The sequence below is a fragment of the Macaca mulatta genome, chromosome 1 (genome assembly GCF_049350105.2).
Source record: "Macaca mulatta isolate MMU2019108-1 chromosome 1, T2T-MMU8v2.0, whole genome shotgun sequence".
Classification (NCBI taxonomy): Eukaryota; Metazoa; Chordata; class Mammalia; order Primates; family Cercopithecidae; genus Macaca; species Macaca mulatta.
The window spans coordinates 108774623-108796530 of NC_133406.1; the positions used below are offsets into that span (position 1 = coordinate 108774623).

The window sequence follows — 21908 nt, forward strand, 5'->3', positions numbered from 1 at the left end:
GAGGGTGGGGCTGGTGGCAGCCGTGGCAGTCCGAGGTCTGGCTCCGCGCAGTATTTGGCACTAAGTCAGCAGCGGAATGGCTCTAGCAGTGGCGGCGGCTGCAGAAGTCCAAGCAATCGGGGCCGCAGTGGAGGCTAGAGCTGGAGCCGCGGCGGCGGCGGCACCGCGGAGAGTTTAAGATGGCGGCAGGGGGCGCAGCGGGCCAGAGGGAGGAGCAGCGCTATGGGCTCTCGTGCGGCCGGCTGGGGCAGGATGACATCCCTGTACTGCATGTGAAGCTCACCGAGACGGCGATCCGGGCCATCAACACTTACCAAAGCCACAAGAATTTAATTCTTTTCGACTTTCAATTCAGTTCCAAGGACTCCACGGGCTTGTCAAAATTCCCAAAAAATGATCTCCTCAATGAAGTTCATAACTTTAACTTTTATTCGTCAAATGTGGGCAAAGACAACCCTCAGGGCAGCTTTGAATGCATCCAGCAAACATTCTCCAGCTCTGGAGCCTCCCAGCTCAATTGCCTGGGATTTATATAAGACTAAAATTACAGTGTATGCAACAAACGACTCGGATCAGATGACACGAGAAAGAATGACCCAGGCAGAGGAGGAATCCCGCAACCGAAGCACAAAAGTTATCAAACTCGGTGTACCATATGTAAGGAAAAGAGTGCCAATTCGGAAAGCACCTCAAGCTGTTTCAGATACAGTTCCTGAGAGGAAACGGTCAACCCCCATGAACCCTGCAAATACAATTCGAGAGACACACAGCAGCAGCAGCGTCTCTCAGAGGCCATACAAGGACAGGGTGATTCACTTACTGGCCCTGAAGGCCTGCAAGAAACCGGAGCCACTTGCTAGACTCCAGAAAGATGGTGTCAATCAAAAAGACAACAACTCCCTGGGAGCAATTCTGCAACAGGTAGCCAATCTGAATCCTAAAGACCTCTCATATACCTTAAAGGATTATGTTTTTAAAGAGCTTCAAAGAGACTGGCCTGGATACAGTGAAATAGACAGACGGTCATTGGAGTCAGTGGTCTCTAGAAAACTAAATCCATCTCAGAATGCTGCAGGCACCAGCCGTTCAGAATCTCCTGTATGTTCTAGTAGAGACGCTGTATCTTCTCCTCAGAAACGGCTTTTGGATTCAGAGTTTAGTGATCCTTAAATGAATAGAAAAGCCCGAATATCTCACCTGATGAACAGAGTACCACCAACACTAAATGATCATTTGAATCCCACCAGTGAAAAATCTGCTGCAGGCCTCCTGCTGCCCCCTGCGGCTGCTGCCATCCCCACCCCTCCACCGCTGCCTTCAACCCATCTGCCCATCTCACATCCTCCTCAGATTGTAAATTCTAACTCCAATTCCCCTAGCACTCCAGAAGGCCGGGGGACCCAAGACCTACCTGTTGACAGTTTGAGTCAAAACGATAATATCTATGAGGATCAGCAAGACAAATATACCTCTAGGACTTCTCTGGAAACCTTACCCCCTGGTTCAGTTCTACTAAAGTGTCCAAAGCCTATGGAAGAAAACCATTCAATGTCTCACAAAAAGTCCAAAAAGAAGTCTAAAAAACATAAGGAAAAGGACCAAATAAAAAAGCACAACATTGAGACTATTGAGGAAAAGGAGGAAGATCTTAAGAGAAAAGAGGAAATTGCCAAGCTAAATAACTCCAGTCCAAATTCCAGTGGAGGAGTTAAAAAGGATTGCACTGCCTCCATGGAAACTTCAGCAACTGAACTCCTAGATTATTTGATAAAATGTATCGCTATCGTCTCCTATGAGCAATGCCAGAATTATAAGGATGACTTCAATGCAGAGTATGATGAGTACAGAGCTTTGCATGCCAGGATGGAGACTGTAGCTAGAAGATTTATCAAACTAGATGCACAAAGAAAGCACCTTTCTCCAGGCTCAAAAGAGTATCAGAATGTTCATGAAGAAGTCTTACAAGAATATCAGAAGATAAAGCAGTCTAGTCCCAATTACCATGAAGAAAAATACAAATGTGAGTATCTTCATAACAAGCTGGCTCACATCAAAAAGCTAATAGGTGGCCGGGCGCGGTGGCTCAAGACTGTAATCCCAGCACTTTGGGAGGCCGACGCGGGTGGATCACAAGGTCAGGAGATCGAGACCACAGTGAAACCCCGTCTCTACTAAAAATACAAAAAATTAGCCGGGCGCGGTGGCGGGCGCCTGTAGTCCCAGCTACTCAGGAGGCTGAGGCAGGAGAATGGCGGGAACCCGGGAGGCGGAGCTTGCAGTGAGCCGAGATCGCGCCACTGCACTCCAGCCTGGGCAACAGCGTGAGACTCCGTCTCAAAAAAAAAAAAAAAAAAAAAAAAAAAAAGCTAATAGGTGAATTTGGCCAACAGCAAGCAGAGAGTAATGGCCCTAGAACTCTGCTTGGACCAGAAGATGTGAGTAAACTTAAGCTTATTTATTTAAAATTCCAAAGGAGTTGCTCTAAATTCTAAAAAGGTGAAACTTTGGCTGTTCAAAGTTTCAGTATTAGTAAACTTGAGTTACTTTTTCTTTTCCATTTTACTTTGCTTCCCTGCATTTCGAAGCTGCTCTTTCTGGTCCTCCCCACCACTCCACTCCCAAGACTTGTGCTTATTAATAGAAATAATTTTTTAGGTTTTGGGGATCCATTGTCCACATTTCAAGTCAGTTTTTTTCCCTCAAAAACCTGTGTTTGTTATTAGAAATGATTTTTTAGATATTGGGGATCCAGTGTCCAAACTTAAAAGTTGTGTGTGTTTAAAAAACAATAGTAATGTGCAAGGTGAAATGCTTTTGGATAAACATAAGCCTATTTTCTGACCTTTCTTAATGCAAACTCTTTGCCTTAAATGGTAGAATATTTAAAATTTGCACAAAATTTAAAAAAATAAACATTATCTTGGAGGGTTACAAAATAGAAAGGTTTATGTGTATAGATTCACATACACACATGTATATACAGGCTGACTTGATCTAGAACGTTAAATCCGCCCTGCATGTTAACCCCCATTGCAATGGTTGCCTTAAGGTGTTTGCTAGTCCTGTACGTAGTGTGGTTAATCATCAGCTACACTGCTTCCCACTTGATTAGAGCAATGGGAAGCATATTGTGGCCTACCAGCATCTGGAAGTGTGTGCTTGATCCGTATGTGTGCAGAGGTGGTGTGGATGTGAGCGTGCATAAAGGAAAAAAAGCTGCTACTCCTAGTAGGCCAAACACTCAGGTTAAACAACTGATGAGTGTTACTGTAGGGTGTTTTTGTTTTGTTTTGTTTTTTCTATCAAATTGCAACTTTTGTTGTGGAAGACAAAAGCATTTCCATTTCAACAAGTTTGTCAGCTTTATTAATGTTGGGCAAAAATTGATATGACATGAAAATGAAACAGACCTATAGTTTTGGGACAAAATTATAAAATTAAATGTATAGGTAACCCATTTATGTACTGCTATAAAGTATTTTTTGAAGAGAGATATGCAAAGAAGCTATTACCTACATAAGATGTACATTTAAAGATTTTTTTTTTCATCCTGGTGCCAGGAATATAAAAAACAGTGGATATATTTAACCATAACATACTGTGATTCATCAAACAGCACAAACTTTCATTTCATGGAGTTTATCTGTTGACATTGATTTAAACTGTCACTTGTTTTATCATGTGGGAACATAAGTTATGTGGTCAAAAATATAAGGATTTTGAACTAATGTTGATTCAAGTTGTATTGTCTTACTGTATTGTCTTTTCAAAGTGCTGCCAGTTGAAAAGGGAAGCATTATGTTTACAAATCTCTTTTGAAATTTTTGCCAAACTTTTGATAGTGTCTTTAATAAAGATGTTTGTCTGCAGCATCCAGAAAAATAAATAAATTTGTTGTGAAAAAAAAAGAAAAAGAAAACCTTGTAATAGCCAAGTTTGCCATCCACTATGCAGGATGCCTGCAAACCAATTGTTAGCTGCTCCTGTATACACATTATGTGTCTTTCCCCTAAAAAAAAAAAAAAAAAAAAAAAAAAATTCCTTAATGTATTTGGTGGCAGCATCTAGAGGAACAGCAATATTAGCTACCTTTTTAAGTAAGTGTCAGCAGTAAAATCAGAGAAAAGATAAGTGCAACATTCAGTTTTGTTCAGCACCACATACAACGCCCAATAGGGGCAAAAAGGAGATCTAAGGCTATAAGATGTTTGATTAAGTGTTTTAGAAAGTGTCTTTGGGCCGAGCGCGGTGGCTCAAGCCTGTAATCCCAGCACTTTGGGAGGCCGAGACGGGTGGATCATGAGGTCAGGAGATCGAGACCATCCTGGCTAACACAGTGAAACCCCGTCTCTACTAAAAAATACAAAAAAAACTAGCCGGGTGAGGTGGCGGGCGCCTGTAGTCCCAGCTACTCGGGAGGCTGAGGCAGGAGAATGGCGTGGACCCGGGAGGCGGAGCTTGCAGTGAGCTGAGATCCGGCCACTGCATTCCAGTCTGGGCGGCAGAGCGAGACTCCGTCTCAAAAAAAAAAAAAAAAAAAAAAGTGTCTTTGACCCTGGAGGTCTCATTGGCTCCAAATTCAAGACTTTTCCCCAATTTAAACAGATTGGTTTCAAACTCCATACAACTACTACCCCACTGCTGCCAACAGTGACCCACCAGAAACTTGATTGGAACCTTTTCCCAATAGAAAATAACTGATCTTCATCTGTTTTGAGGTTGGTTCTAATTTCAGTTATTGACCTCTTTGGCCTGTGAGTACCCTGGGAAATTTCAGGCAGAGCTTTTTGGAAGGCAGGAGTGGGCAAGACCAAACAGAAAGATCCAAACCAACAAGGAGGCACAACAGAGTACACAAATTCTCCACAGACCCAATATAGGATCTCAGGGACTGAAAATGAGGTGAAAAATACCTACTGGTGTTTGAGCAGAGGTCAAGTTATTAATAAATTTATCTGCCCATAAGTCAGCGTAGCTCCTGAACAAGGTCCAGTCGGAAACTGACCTTTCTGTGGTCCTTTCATAGCATACTATAAGAGTGCATAACCACATTTAGTGGAAAGACACCTCACTACATTTAATCTAGCAACATCACATAAGCAATTACTCTTACCCACATAGGTAGTCCCCAGGTCTTGAGTTTGCAATACCTGGAGGCACAATATCCCTTCTGCAGGCATCACTTGGATAGATTTCATATACTTGGTAGTGATTAGGTTAATTATTGGAAAGGTTATGGTATTGTTTCCATTGAAGGCAAGAAGCCAAATAGCAGTGATGCTAGAATATCAGGGATAGCTTTCCATTCTTCCTTTGAGATTTCAGGTGGACTGTCATTGGGAAAACAAAGAGGCATTGGCATTAATGGAATTGTTTAATCATTTGGGAACATTAGTCTATAGGCCCCAAAATTGCTCTGGTTTCTTGCTAGAACATAAGCCTTCACTAAAGCCATTCATAGATTATGGTCCCACGGATTTTCCTGTAAGAAAAAAGAAGGGATTAGAATGACAAGAAACACAGTAAAAAAGACAAGACTTTTGTGATACCAGAGAAGTCTTGATCATCAATCTCGGGAAAGCTGTCCACATCTAGAATGCCATCTGCTTATGGCCAAATCTTCTGTAGTCAGCTTCACCTTAAAATCTCTAATAGGTGTAGTTTCAGGAGTCTCAAGGGCCCATTTTGAGTTAAGAGATGTAGATCCAAGGCTTAAGACCCTGAAGTTTGCTGCAGAAAACTTGGTATTGTCCCCTTCCACTAGAGTTCAAGAGCCGTCTTTCCCAGGTGTCACTTCCAAAAGACCCATTTTCTGAGTTTTAAACGGTGAAAGATCTGATTATCATCATTTGATGGGCCACAACAGGCTTCTTTAAGCTGGTGAAAATATGCTTTGGGATAATGCATTAAAGCCTGGCACTACTGAGCCATGTCAGAGTTTATAAGAGGGGCCAATACCTGAGTTTCCATTATTAAAGGCATAGGTATTTCAGTAACTATTCCATAAGAGGTCAGTGTATGTTTTCCAGTGGTAGTGGATCTAATTGCCATCAACTGGTAACACCTTTGAATAAAGTAATTCAATCAATTCAGTTAGCCGTACCTAATACCATTGTGTTTGAAATATCTGATTTGACTGACTTATAATTTGATCAGTAAAGTGGATTCCTCTGTTGCTGGATATTTTTCCAGGGATGCCCCATAAAGGGAATACATTTTCTAATAATTTCTTTTTTTCTTTCTTTTTCTTTGGTTTTTAGACATGGGGGTTTAGTTCTGCTGCCCAGGCTTGAGTGTAGTGGCACAATCATAGCTCACTGCTGCACTGAACTCCTGGGCTCAGGCTCAGGCAAACTCCCACCTCAGTCACTACAGTAGCTGGGACTGCAGGTCATGCTACCATGCCTGACTAATTTTTTTTGTTTGTTTGTTTGTTTGTTTGTTTTTTGAGACGGAGTCTCGCTCTGTCGCCCAGGCTGGAGTGCAGTGGCCGGATCTCAGCTCACTGCAAGCTCCGCCTCCTGGGTTCACGCCATTCTCCTGCCTCAGCCTCCCCAGTAGCTGGGACTACAGGCGCCCGCCACCTCGCTCGGCTAGTTTTTTGTATTTTTTTTAGTAGAGACGGGGTTTCACCGGGTTAGCCAGGATGGTCTCGATCTCCTGACCTCGTGATCCGCCCGTCTCGGCCTCCCAAAGTGCTGGGATTACAGGTTTGAGCCACCGCGCCCGGCCTAATTTTTTTGTTGTTGTTCTTGTAGAAATGAGATCTCAGTATGTTGGTTTAAACTAGAATGGTTTGTTGTTCTAAAATGAGAAGAGTAAAAGTATAGGATAAAAAGTGAATGAATGAAAAAGTTGTAGGTTTGTGAAAGATGAATCTTGTGAAAGGAATTTTATGTGTGATCAAGCTGGCGAAGATTAGAAGAGAATTAGTTATATTTTTGCTCAGGCTGCAAGCTGATCTTGAACTCCTGGCCTCAAGTAATCTTCCTGCTTCAGCCTCCCAAAGTGCTGGGATTATGGGTATGAGCTAACATGCCCATGCTAGCCATGAGCTAACATGCCCAGTTAAGTTATTACTTCTTAACTATCATAATAGCATCAGCTTTTCTACATGGGAAAGCTTTTATACAATCAGAAAACATGCAAAGTATTACAAGAACATTATGACACCTCATTGAGGGTAGAAATTGAAATTCACAGTCTATCTGTGAAAGTTCAAGTGATCACGCAAATGGTAAAAATACACCACCTAAAGTTTGATTGTCTTATCAGAATTATGGGTTTGACAAGCCAAACATTTAGCACTTTTAGAAGAGTCACCCCACCAATATTTTTTCACAATTTGGATCCTTTTATCTCTTCCATGATAAGTCGTGGAGTGCAGAGCTTTTGATAATGAAAGCTTTAAGAACTCAGGAAGAAGCAGGTAGCCATCCAGGCTCTCCAAGAGTCTATGCTTACCATTGGATTTACATCCTCTTAAATGTCAATTTTGTTTCTCCAATTCAGGTGCATAGCATTGTTTGTTAAATATGTTATCATAGGTAATTTGACTTAACTCAGTCTTATGGGAGTTCATTCAAATTGTATATCTTAATAATTTCAGTACTGGCTTAGTAGGAAAATCTGCCAGGTCATTTCCTTGGTATTTAATTAATTCTTGTTCTGCCTGATGTTGGGTTAGGAGTTTTGTGAACCAGTCACTTATTCCACTAAAGTTCTGGGAGTTCTTGCCTGGTCCAATGGTATGATCTTGAAATTATCAGAAACCTGTACTTGTTAGAGTATTTTTCATTAATCTCCCTGAAGATGAAACACTTCAGGCTTATAGTTACTCAGGAAAGTATCAGAGTAAACAATTAACCACCTGTGAATGACAAGACCTGAAATGGCCATGGTTAAATATATGATGACAGTTTATTACAATAATGATTCAATTGACAAAGTGTTTTGGTTATTTCTGTTGCATAAAACATTTTAAGATAATAACTAGAATTATAACTGTTGGAGTTATACTGGGACTGTTAGATTTCTATAAACTTTATACAGTTTCTGAAACACATCATAACTTATCTATGCAAATAGGGCTCAAAGAAAATTTGGCATTACTTTTATCATTTGACAATGCTGCCCATGTACTTGAATACGTCAAATAAGCCCAGTTATTTTAGTATCTCTCTTTTTATCAGGAGAGGTATTCCTTTGAAAAGTTCCAAAAGTTCATCTTGAAAATAACAAAGTTTATTTGAGGTCCAGAAAAAGACTTAATTTAGAATTTGATTTTAGTTTATCAAAAATATCAAATAGTTAAAATATTTGATCAAAATAGGATCACAGGTCACTGTGAACAATTCATTTATTTAACAAAGGTAATATTAAAAGACTTCAAAGACAAATATAGAAAGTTAATAGTTATAGAAAAACCTGAGCTCTTTTAGTAGAGAAGGCTCAGTGTTCTTAAGTAATCAAAAACCTGAAAAGGACAACATAAAGCAAAATAAATTATCTTGGTAAAACATGGAATCTTTGTTTTTTGGGCCAATTACCCAAAAGGTAAAGAAAGACCTTTCCCAATTTCCTATTTAGAGCAGATAAATACTCCAAAAACGATGTGTTGTTTTTACAGGATGACCAAGTTCTAGTTTTGCATCAACGTATTTTTATATTAATGCTCAATTTTTAGAAAAACATATAAATAATTCCATTCACATAAACATATAGACAGAAAAAGACCTTAGAGTTTTTATTCAAAAATTTTAGCCATGTGCCATGTACGATAATGCAAGCTCACTAATTTATTAAAGAGTATCTGTGCTCAAGTTGTTTTTCTAGTCCATAGAACAAGATTTCCAGCACAGATGGCTAAAGCTTTTGACTAATAATTATTAACAAGACTTTTAAGATTTGTTTTCATTTGGCCGAGTGCGGTGGCTGAAGCCTGTAATCCCAACACTTTGGGAGTCCGAGACGGGCGGATCACGAGGTCAGGAGATCGAGACCATCCTGGCTAACACGGTGAAACCCCCGTCTCTACTAAAAAAAAAAATTACAAAAAAACTAGCCGGGTGAGGTGGCGGGCGCCTGTAGTCCCAGCTACTCAGGAGGCTGAGACAGGAGAATGGCATAAACCCGGGAGGCGGAACTTGCAGTGAGCCGAGATCTGGCCACTACACCACTCCAGCCTGGGTGTCAGAGTGAGACTCCGTCTCAAATAAATAAATAAATAAATAAATAAATAAATAAATGATTTGTTTTCATTTGCCTTTTGTAAGGAACCTTTTAAAGAGGCAGACTTTGATTTAATTTAAATGTTTAGATACTTATACGTACCAATTAGAGAATGTATCACCTTTCCTTTTTGGCATTCTGGATCCCTTCTTTTCTAATGCACCTCATAAGTGAATATTTTTAACTAGTTTAAAACTTCCACATTGTGGTGACTGTAATTCTAAGTTGTTCTTAGTAAAGTTAACCAGCTTTTCCAAAAATGCACAGGTTCTGGCTCATAATTTTTGTACAAAAGATTAGCTATTGTCCCAGAAAATGGAGTCCTAGTCTTCTTAGATTTGGAAGAACTCATTTCAAAAGGTACTTACCCAAGGTCTCTAACTGGAACCAATCCAGTTAGTTATCAGATACAGTCTGATCTTGGATCCAGTTCAGTAAAAATTCCTCAAATAAAGTTGAAGAGCACACAACACAATTCCATGGAGGTTGAATCTGGGAAAGAACTTACCCAGATCCCAGTTGCTATGAGAGATCAATGGGCACATTGAACGCTAGCAAGTACCTTTACTTGGTAACTCAGTGCTCCTGTGGGTTACTAGAGTTCAACTTCAGATCCCACTTCTTACAGCAATCTATTAAAAGAAAAACTTTAGACAAATTAAATTTAGCAGAGTTTATTTGAGCAAGGAAATGATTCATGAATTGGGCAGCACCCTGAACCAGTGAAGATTGAGAGAGCTCCAACCAGCAACATTGACAGGCATATTTATAGAAAGTAAAAGGAAATTACATACATAAATAGCCTGATTGGTTACAGCTCTGCGTTTGCCTTATTTTGACATGTTTGAACAGTTTGCAGCCTATAATTGGCTGCTATGATTGGCTGAGGCTTGGTTACTTGTTTGCTTGTTTGGGGTTTTTTTGTTTGTTTCTTTTTTCTGAGACGGAGTCTTGATCTGCCACCCAAGCTGGAGTGCAGTGCCACAACCTCAGCTCACTGCAACCTCCCTCTCCCAGGTTCAAGCAATTCTCCTGCTTCAGCCTCCCAAGTAGCTGGGACTACAAGCATGTACCACCATGCCTGGCTAACGTTTTTTTGTATTCTTTTAGTAGAGATGGGGTTTCACCATATTGTCTAGGATGGTCTAGAACTCCTGACCACAGGTGATCCACTCGCCTCAGCCTCCCAAAGTCCTGGAATAACAGGCATGAGCCACCACACCCTGCTGGTTACCTGTCATAAGAATATACTCTTAAGTTATGTTGCAGTTTGTTTACATATTAAGTTAGGTTATACTTCACTACATACAGAGGCAGCTTTAGGTCAAATTTAACACAATGTATACATATATCAAAATACCAAATTCTATGCCTTAAACATATACAATTTGTATATGTTGACGGTATCTCAATAAAGCTGTTTTAAAAAGTGGTATCTCAATAAAGCTGTTTAAAAAAAAAAAAAGCCCAGGGTGGGAACAAAGTCAATCCACTGTACTTTCTGCTTTTCCCGGGGACTGGCTGTGATCTATGCCCACAGACTAATCACTTCCTTCACTTTTAAAGTAGTTTCAGTTTCCAAAGACCTTTCACATATACCATTTTGTTTAATCCCCACAGCAACTATGAGAGTTGGGATTACTATTCTTAATTTGTAAATGAGGAAACTAAATCAAAGAGAAACTGAATCAAACTAAATCTAACTAAATCCAAAGCAGCACACAGTTAATGATTTGGGGATGGAACTGGAATTTTGATCTTTTAACTCCTGGCCCAGCATATTTTATTTCTCATAGCTGCATTCTGAGGTTGCACCTTCCCCTCTGAGGAGGTGTTTAAGTGATATGACTGGTGTGGTTTCCTTCTTTTGGTATTCTATAATCCTGGGCCATCACAACTGGAGGAGAGCATAAGAATTTCTTGGATGGGAAGAAGACAGAACTAGAATCAAAGAATTACAAATGATTTAAGTAAAAATAGCTACAGATGCAATTTGTCATTGAATATTTAAGGTATAAGAAGCCCAAGTAATAGGAGGGCAGTGTATTACTTTTTTTCATTTTATTAGTGAGAGGAATAATGGGTGCCACCTGCTTACTCCTTATTAGCTGTCTGGCATCAAAGTCTCCTGTCTCTCTAGATTGTATTCTGATTGGTTCTGATTGCCATATGTTGATTTGCTTAGTTCTCTTTTAACAACCAGAATTACATTTTTATTCTTTTTTTACTCCTAGCCATACTGTTCAGTTGGCTGGCTTGATTTAAGTTTCTAAAATAAAACTTTCCCATTGGTCTCCAAACTACTTTTTGTTTGCTCTCACTGATTTATGTGAATTATACACACATATCACTATCTGAAATTAAGCGGCTCATTTATGTCATGAGTTTATTTACTGATCTCTTGCCTCTGGTCTTACTTAATACTCTGTCCCCAGTGCCAACTACACTGGTTAGAACATTATAGATAGTCAGCTGGGTATGGTGCCTCATGCCTATAATCCCAGCACTTTGGGAGGCTGAGGTGGGCGGATCACGAGGTCAGGAGATTGAGACCATCCTGGCTAACACGGTGAAACGCTGTCTCTACTACAAATACAAAAAAATTGCTGGGCATGGTGGCGGGTGCCTGTAGTCCCAGCTACTCGGGAGGCTGAGGCAGGAGAATGGCGTGAACCCAGGAGGTGGAGCGTGCAGTGAGCCAAGATCCATCCGGCCACTGCACTCCAGCCTGGGCGACAGAGCGAGACTCCGTCTCAAAAAAAAAAAAAAAAAAGACTCTACAAGAAATTTTCTTGGTTTTATTCACTGCGGTCTTCAGCACCTAAAATAGTTCCTGGGAGAGTTTAGGCACTCAATAAATATTTTTGAGATGAAAGAAGTAGGATAGAGTGAGGGAAAGCACAGCTTCAGACCTGAAGAAACAGGAAACTTCCTTTCCTGGGAGAATCAAATCTAAAACATATAGACAGTGAGTACAAGCATGTTTGTAGGGGGAGGATATGTAGAGAATGTTTCTGCATATAGACACAGTATTCGGGGTAACATAACAATATCAAAAGCATAGCAAGCATTGCTGGATAAAATAGAAGCCTAGGGAGCTATGAACACTGTAGATATACTCTTTATATGTTCAACAGGTAACCAAAGAAGAAATGTGCCCTATAGGCTAAGGTCATATAGCAGAGTCAGAGAATCTAAAATTGGATCCAAAGGGTCTCACACCACTTCTGTAGACCCACAGTGGATAGAGACCTACCATACACCATAAATTGAAGTAGAAACTATATATATCAAAAAGCAATCTAGCCTAGATTTGACCTAGCAATTTCACACCTCTGATTTTATTTATTTGGGTATTTTCTTTTTCTCATAGTTAGTCTAGCTAAAGTTTTGCCAATTTTTTTTAACATTTTAAAAGAAACAATTTTTCATTTCATTGATTTTTTGGTACCATTTTTAGTCTCAATTTCATCTATTTCTGCTCTGATTATTAGTATTTCTTTCCTTCTACTAATTTTGACTTTGGTTTGTTCTTGCTTTTCTAGTTCTCTAAGGTGCATCATTAGATTGTTTATTTGAAGTCTGACCTAGCAATTCCACTCCTGAGTACATACATAAATGCATGTCTATGTGTGTCAGGAGATATGCATAAGAATGTTCATAACTACCTTGTTTGTAATGACCCCAGCCAAAAATGTTTTCATATATTAACCCAAGAGTAGTTGTACTTTTTAGAATTAAACCCCAGTATTTTCTTTAGTTTTGTGATTTTCTCATTGTTTTAATGGTTGCTTCACCATCTTATCCTCTACATCTCTTTAGCTTCACTGTGTAATTTCCTTCTGTTTATCTCTGCTATGGCTTGGCCCCACCAAAACTCATGTTGAGACTTGGTCCCCAATGTGTCAGTGTTGTGAGGTAGCACCTTTAAGACATGATTTTAGAATTATAAAATCATTAAGATGGATTCATGTCTTTCTGATGAGACTAGGTTAGTTTTCATGGAAATAGATGAGTTCCTGCAAGAGGAGGTTCATATAAAGCAAGGTTGCCAATCGTATTTTGCCCATTTTTGTACATGCCCAGTTCCCCTTCCATTTCTCTACCATATTTCTACCTAGCACAAAGCACTCACCAGAAGCTCAAATGCAGCCACCCAATCTTGAACTTCCCAGACTGTAGAACAGTGAGCTAAATAAACCTCTTTTCTATATAAATTAGACAGTCTCAAGCATTCTGTCATAGCAACAAAAAATGGACTAGGATAATCACTCAATGCATTTCTGAGTAGTTTCTTCAGAGCTATCTTTTACTTTGTTAAATTTACCATCAACTATCCCTGACCTGTTATTTATTTATTTTTAACTTGTCCATTGATTTGTTAATATTTTTCACTTCTTGAAAATATAATTTTTTAAACATTTTTCTGTTCTTTTTATCATACTGTCTTCTTTTTCACTATGGTTTCTGTTCCTTCCTTTTGGTCAATAAACATTTTAAGCATACTTACCTCTTTCATATTGCTTTATTACCATTAATTATTGGGATGTGAATTATCTTATTGTATCTGTTGACTCTTTCCCCAATGTAACTTGTGCTTTCTATTGTGTCCTCATCTTCATAGATATTTTTATTAATGTTTTATCATTGTCTTTCCTTGTGGAAGTACCATCCTTTAGGTTATGAAAAAGTCCATGTAGAACTATTTTGCAATTGCTTCTGCCAGGGCCCTAGGAATGACAATGGCTCTGGACCAGTTCTTGTGTTTCTCAGCTTTTGGTTCACGCCTTATGAAAACACCACAATACTGAGGCCCCCAAACCAGTGCATATCGCAGGCCTGGGGTTTTCATTTCTCCAAGATCCTTTTTTTTTCTTCTTCTTCTTCTTCATTAACCCAGAGCCCTAGCAATTTTTCTCATCACTTCCCAGGACCAGTGGGCAAAGGTTTTTTTGTCCCTTTGTTATAGACTTTACACTTATTAGAGGATCTAGTTTTAGGGGACCTCTTTTGCAGAGTGTCACCTCCCACTATCCCAAGGTAAAGTCTTCTGTCGCTGCATGGACATTAGAAACTCAGTCCCTGGCACCTAGGCAAAACCAGTACCAAAATACCATGAGCTGATGCTCTGTCCGCTCACTATTTAATACTTCTCTTTGTTATAGGAAGGCTCCCTTGAGCTCAGCTGTGTTGTTTTAAATCTTTAGATTACATTTCACTCAGTATTTACAAGTTTTTGAAGTATGCATTGGGATGGGTGGGCAGTCTCTATTATCTTACTCTGCCTTGTTGCCAGGAATTGTCCACTATGATGTTTCATGTTGTATTGTTTTGAGCACTTTGATTGAAGAAGAACATTTACAATTACAACCTTCCTAGAAGAGGTCCTGCAGAATGAGGAAAGGTCTTAAATCATCAAAAGGAAGAATAATTTAAAGGACTAGACAGTATTTAAAGGTCTGTCAGGAAGAAATGGGAACTCACTTTTCAGTTGCTTTGGCTGGTGACATTAAGCTCAATGTGTGAAAGTTACCAAAAGGCAAACTTTAGTGGAACTGAAAATTGTATAGCTGTTAGACTTACCCAATAAAGGATGGTCTGATTTTTGTGAACTCTGCCATACTAGACCTGGATGATTATCTGCCAAATGCTCTTGAAGAGATTACCGCATGGAGGGGGTCTTCCAATTCTGAAGTTCTTCCACTTTTTAAAAAAAGCTTAATTTCATGGGCTCACCTTTCATAATCTATGGTTCAAGAAAGATGGAAATCTAAGACATATCAGAAGGATAATAACCACCAGTGAAATGGAACAAAGTTCATAGAGAAGCCAAAAGATGGAGCAAAACTCATTTTAATGGGTGCTTTCTCAGAATCTCCAATTTTATTGCAAGGAGAGAAAGGAAGCACTTGTCATTTTTTCAACTTCCTTTTCCCACACCTTGACTCACAAATTTACAAAGCAAATCCCTCTGAAGAGTAAGTTTCATGTAACAGACACCTAGCTACACCTGCAGAGATTTTTTAAAACCGCGTGTTACCTTATCTCTTGGATCTTTCATTCCTCTGGACTCCTTCTCCCCCATCATGCTCTCATCCTCCTTCTCCTCTTCCTCCTCCTCCTTCTCCTCTTCTTCTTCCTCTTCTTCCTCCTCCTCCTCCTTCTTCTCTCTCTCCCTATCCCTCTTCCACTCTCATTTACCTATCTCATTCTTCTCTCTTTCTATCTGCCCTTCATCTTCATCTGTATCCAGCCAGGTCATCCCATTTCTCCTTCCCTCTCCACGTTCTTTTTCCCTCCACTTCTTTACTTCATTGTCTCATCCCTCTCTCAGCTCTTGACTAGGTAGTCACCCACATCGCAAACGGAAATGTGCCTATAGTATTCCACAATGGCATCAAAACTGAGTTTCTATCTACCTGGCTTCTCTGGCAGAGTCCTGGCCCTGACCCCTGTGGTCAGTTTCTGTTTCATCCACAGCCTACAACCACAGTGTAGGCTTCGGAGAAGATGAAATGTCAACCAAGGTTCAAATCAATTAGTGAAACTTGAGTTTAGGGAAGTGAACTTGCCTGTTAGTATAACACTTTAATTGCTGATATTTCTTGAGCAGTTTCTATGTGCCAGCAATACATTAAGTACTTTAATTTTTCTCTTTTGATTCTCACAACAGCCTGGCAAGTTATGCACCATTATTAATCATATTTTTAAAAACATAACTTAGAAGTGCAAAGAAACAGAGAATGGTAGCCATGGGATTGTAGCCCGGAGACAAGTTCTTAACTCTGAAACAATAATCTTCCCACTAGGGGAGGGAAATGTGAAGAAGACGTCTCACAGCTCTTCTGTTCTATCTAGTGGTATACTTGCAGCAGAAAAGGTCCGGATAATCCAAAGTGAGGCCAGACATCCCTGCAAACAATAATGACAGAGTTTTATTTTTCATAGTGACACTAAGAGAAATTGGGCTAGAAGATTAGCTTTAACTATATCCTTTTTAAAAGTGGAGACACTGTGGACTAAAAAAGCCTAAAAGAGGACTTTAAAACATTTTTTTTTCCACTTTATGGGCCAGCCATTTAATCTCTTTGAGCGTCAGCTTTCTTATTTATGAAATCAGAATCTCATATGAGGCTTATGTACGAGATTAGATAATGTGTATAAATCACCTGGAATATAGTAGATACTTGGTATTTTTTAGCTGAATCTTAATCCAATTTTCTTAGTAACACACTCCAGCTTCTCCAACCTACCCATTCCCATCTGCAGGCTAATTCCAAGACACTCATCAGTCTCATGCCATTTAATCCAGGAACCTCTCTCATCAACCCCACTCCTCACCCAATCTGAGCTAAGTGATAGTTCTGTTTTTCCATAGAATCATGTGCATGCCTCTATTACAGCTCTCATCACACTGCCACTATCTACCAGCCTGTCTCCCTAACTAGTCTGTGAGTTCCTGGAGTATGGAGACTTCTCCGTTTATCTTAATATCTTCAGTGCTAAGCACACGGTCAGGCACATCTCAAGTACTCAGTAAATGTTTTCTTAATTAAGCCCTTCTTTCAAAATATGTTAAACTGTGGACCTAATACACTTTGGCTTCAGTGGACGTATGGGAGGAGTTGCCCAGATGAGTCAATAGATATTGTGAGCCAAAGACTCAGTCACATAGTTCTCACTTAGGTTAGAAATCCTCAGAATGCAAATACTCCCTTAAAAATATTCCAGGCTTGGTCCATATTCTTCTTGGTTTTATACACGAATCATCTGTGCCCTCATTTTTCTTAATATTCATCTTTAGAGGCTAAAAATTCAAAATCTTTTAAGTCTGTGCTCAGCAGGTCAATTCCTTTTATCTAGCTCCCCAAATAAATATATAAAAATTCCCTCCCCTCCTTTTAGGGCTGTTCAATCTTCTACCAAGATCCTGCCTCCTTTCTCTTTCTAGCTCTGCTGTCCTTGCTTTGTTTAAGCATGGATTTGCCCAATAATAAAACTATGTTTATTGTTTGGCTTTCAAGATGTGTAATTCCTAATGGTTTCTGGCATTGTTTCAGCTGCAGCAGCGTAAAATTAAGCGTCTCCAGAAACTCAGCTGTAATGAATCTGAGATTCATTCCCATCCTAGTATGTGGCTGGTAACTTTGAACAAGGTAGCCTGTGTAACTTTGAGTCCCTACTTTAAAATGGTATGACTTCGTAGATTACAACTATAATCTTGTCTATGTACAATTAGCCTCTGGAGATTTTTTTTCACTGTGGAGGCTTTTGATTTTTAAATATTGTTTTTAGTACTTCGTGTTTTTTAATCTAATGTTAACAACAGCTTGCATTATTTTTTTCCAAATTACGTTACCTTTATATTTCTCTATTTAAAGGCTTGCTTTGCACTATAACTTACTTTAACCTATCAAATTTTGTAAGAATTTTCTTCCGTTTGAAACCCCTCTTTGTTCTAAGAATACTGGAAGAATTTAATGTAATCTATGAATTTGGGGCACTTGGCAAAATTATTGAAGAAGCACTGACACAACACCAATGCCTTCTGTGTCGTGACTTGCCCTGCATGTTTTTTGCTACTTTTTTCAAAGAAGGGGAAAGATCACAGAACTAATCTGTATTGAAAATCCTGCATTCTTCTGACTACTAGGAGCACACAAAAATTTTCCATTCAAAAAAGTATTCGTTTATTCCCACTCTATATTTGGTATCTTTAAACAGCTCCCTCACACTATAACACCACTAGCCTCCAATGTTTCTACAATTCAATATTTCAGCAGTCTTTGATAAAAAATTCTGTTTAAGTCCTTCATAAAACAAAAATTTGTATAAAATAAGTTCTCTGGGCATGAAGAAAAAAATAAACATTTTAAAATGCAATAAATACTTAATGAACACTGAGTAGATCTTAAGTTCTATTTTCCACTGAGTAGATCTTAAGTTCTTTTTCCCCTGGGAAGAGGAAGTGCTTAGCCTGAGCGCTACCCCAGAGGCTGGGGCCCTTCTATCCTGTCTCACCCCCAGAACTCTCATTTTAACTGCCTCCCTGTCCCTCACCATTTCTTTAAACTTTCCACCACAGAATCCCAACCACAGTCAAACAAGTCGTCGTCTTTCCCCGGACTTACCTGTTCTTGACTCTAAACTTTGTCACTGGGCCCATGTCTCCTCATTAGTCTTCATGAAAGCAGAGATGTTTTATCAGTTTTGTCCACTGCTATATCTTCCAACACTCAGAATAGTGCCTAGCATTATTGAATGAAGAAACAGTTGAATGCAATTAAGACCAAGTAATAATGTAATTATTAAACGCCAAGTAATAATTGCATTCAACTATTCATAAGTCAAAAATTGCACAAGTTTATCTCATTGAGTAAAGAGTACATCTCAGGAAGTTCAGTGAAGATTAACCTAATGAATATCAAATGTTAGTTTCAGATTCACATTGCTATTTCAGGCTATTCTAGCTTGCCTTTCAGATTCACCTCCAATTGCAAAGTTTTATTTTCTCTTTGGGTTGTGTTACCTTATTGCTTCTCCGCCAAGTTGTTAACTATCTGGTAGCAAATACTTATCTGTAGAGAAAAAATTCCATATAAAAAAAACCTAGTGATTCATCTTTTTCTATAGTTAAGAATTATCACCTAATAAAATTGTTTGGTAACTGCCTGATTTTTTAAGCTTTATACTGTCAAGTTAAATCTGTGAGAAGCTAAAATGATCATAAAGATAGCACCCTCATTCAAAGCTCAGACCCAGCAAAATTGCTATATGAATAAAATATGTATACAAACTAATCTTTTTAAAAAACTTTTCCCAAGGCTGTATATGAATATAAAAACCCAGATTTGAATTATACATGCAAACTGTAAAAGCAGAGACACATACTCCCTATTAAGTCTGTGTTCTAAAATATCCAGTTACCAATCAAGAAACCCCAACAGATTCCAAAGAAGCATAGCCTGTAAGAAACCATGACAAGGTAAAAGATTATTGTCTGGGCCGGGCGCGGTGGCTCAAGCCTGTAATCCCAGCACTTTGGGAGGCCGAGACGGGCGGATCACGAGGTCAGGAGATTGAGACCATCCTGGCTAACCCGGTGAAACCCCGTCTCTACTAAAAAATACAAAAAAACTAGCCGAGCGAGGTGGCGGGCGCCTGTAGTCCCAGCTACTCCAGAGGCTGAGGCAGGAGAATGGCGTGAACCCGGGAGGCAGAGCTTGCAGTGAGCTGAGATCCGGCCACCGCACTCCAGCCTGGGTGACAGAGCGAGACTCCGTCTCAAAAAAAAAAAAAAAGAGAGATTATTGTCTGGCAAGTGGTGCCTAGAATCAGTTCTGAGGGGGCCAGAAGGGACTATGAATCATTGCGTGAGAAAAGATAATTTGCAGCAAATTGGTAAAATATGTGGGAGGAGCTAAAGTAGTTAGGTCTGCCGGGCGAGGTGGCTCACGCCTGTAATCCCAGCACTTTGGGAGGCCAAGGTAGGTGGGTCACCTGGGGTCAGGAGTTCTAGTCCAGCCTGACCAACATGCCAAAACCCCATCTCTACTAAATATACAAAATTAGCCAGGCGTGGTGGCAGGTACCTGTAATCCCAGCTCCTCGGGAGGTTGAGGCAGGAGAATTGCTTGAATCCGGGAGATGGAGGTTGCAGTGAGCTGAGATCACACCATTGCACTCTAGCCTGGGCAACAAGAGTGAAACTCCACCTCCAAATAAATAAATAAATAAATAAATAAATAAGTAAAATAAAGTAGTTAGGTCAGATCATGAGCAACAAGAGGATAATAGAGGCCTGTTTGTCTGGTTGTGTTGCTTTATTGTGGTACTATCAACTGTGAAAAGCTGAGGCAAGCCTGACAGCTTGTGAAAACTACAGAACCAGCCAGTAAGTCCTTGTTTCAGCACCAAATCTAATTTATACTGGCTATGTTAACTTGCACAAGACCGTTACCTTCCTGAATCTGAATTTCCTCATTGCAAATTCAATCTAAGCCCCCTCACAGAGCTGTGGTGCTTGGATTGATCACAGTAGTGCACATATTTACTACATTATCATGTGCTGGACAGGAGCCAGGCCCACCCTATACCAGTTTTCTCTTCTTAATCACTGGCACCTCCTTTCCTACAGTCGTTGAGGCAAAAAACAGAATCGTTCTGTCCTCCTTTCTTTTCTCCAGCTCACATCCATCCCATGAGGAAATCTATCAACTCCACCGTTAAAATATATCCAACAACATTCTACCACTGCTCACCACCTCTACTACAACTACCTGGGCCCCTATCACCAGGTTTCTTTTTTCTTGTTTTCACTTAGGCTATTACAAGAGCTTCCTCACTGATATCCCTCTCTGCCCTACCTTTGCATCCTATAGTTCTTAATCTTAACACAGAGAGAGCCCTTTAAAATATGTCAGGTCACACACAGGGTTCATGCCTGTAATCTTAGCATTTTGGGAGGCTGAGCGGGAGGATCACTTGAGCCCAGCAGTTCAAGACCAGCCTGGGTAATAAAGCAAAACACTGACTCTACAAAAAAAATTTAAAAATTAGCTGGGCATGGTGATGTGTGTCTTTGTTCCCAGCTACTCAGGAGGCTGAGGCAAGAGGATTGTTTAATCTGGATAGATTGAGGCTGCAGTGAGCTGTGACCATGTCACTACCCTCCAGCGTGGGTGACAGAGTGAGACCTTGTCTCAAAAATAAATAAATAAATAAATAAAACTACATGTGTCACATCACAGTATTCATATGCTGAGGCCCTTCCAGTGGCTCAGATCTCACTCAGAGCCCTTACAATGACCCACAAGGCCTGTGGGATTGGGTTCCCTGCCATACCTCCCTGACCCAAATCTCCTCTTCACTAACTTGGTAACAGTCACATTGAGATAAGAGTTCAGAAGGGCTTAGTTTTTAAGACACAGGTCACAATGACCCCACTGATAAAACAAGATACAGTAGAGAAGCCAGCCAAAACCAGCCAGAACCAAGATGGTGATGAAAGCGGCCTCTGGTGGTCCTCACTCCTCATTGTATGTTAATTATAATGTATCAGCATGCTAAAAGACACTCCCACCAGCTGCCAAGACAGTTTACAAATGCCAGGCAACATCCCAAAGTTATGGTGGAAAGATATGGTCGAAAACGGAAGGAACCTTCAGTTCCAGGAATTCCTTGCCCCTTTCCCAGAAAATTCATAAAGAGTCCACCCCTTGTTCAGCTATGATCAAAAATAACCATGGAAATAGCCAACCAGCAGCTCTCAAGGCTATTCTGCCTATGGGGTAGCCACCCTTTTGATTCCATTACTTTTGAATAAATTTGCTTTCACTTTACTCTGTTGGCTCAATCTTGAATTCTTTTCTGTGTGAAGCCAGGAACCCATGTGGCCTCCCAGGCTGAGCCCCACTTTTGAGGTTCACCCTGTGACAACATGTCCTACTGATGCCTTCATTTTAGCACAGTGAGACTCATTTCAGACTTCTCACCTCCAGAACTGTAAATTTGAGGAATTTCATTGTTTTAAGCCATTCAGTTTGTGCCTGCCATCAACACCGTCTCAAATTATTTATTCCTACACCTTATGGTCCTTTGTAAATCATAAGCCTATGAACTCAGAAAATCTTAGACAAGTCTCAGTTAATTTAGAAAGCTTATTTTGCCAAGGTTGA

The 21908-nt window shown here is 39.9% G+C and overlaps 1 long non-coding RNA gene and 1 pseudogene across 2 annotated transcripts in view; one reads left to right on the top strand and one right to left on the bottom strand.

Annotated features, from left to right (window-relative positions):
- The first annotated feature begins 46 nt into the window (after positions 1-46).
- LOC718900 (RNA polymerase II elongation factor ELL2-like) overlaps positions 47-21908 on the top strand; it is a 45656-nt pseudogene continuing 23794 nt past the window's right edge. The window contains exons 1-2 of the transcript XR_014550.5: positions 47-2065; positions 2374-2435. The product of XR_014550.5 is annotated as an RNA polymerase II elongation factor ELL2-like (transcript). The remainder of the gene's footprint in view (positions 2066-2373; positions 2436-21908) is intronic.
- LOC144330381 (uncharacterized) lies at positions 14097-19950 on the bottom strand. The gene is made up of 3 exons (XR_013396503.1): positions 19824-19950; positions 18363-18479; positions 14097-16143 (listed from the first exon to the last, which is right to left on the bottom strand). It is a non-coding gene; the product is annotated as an uncharacterized LOC144330381 (long non-coding RNA).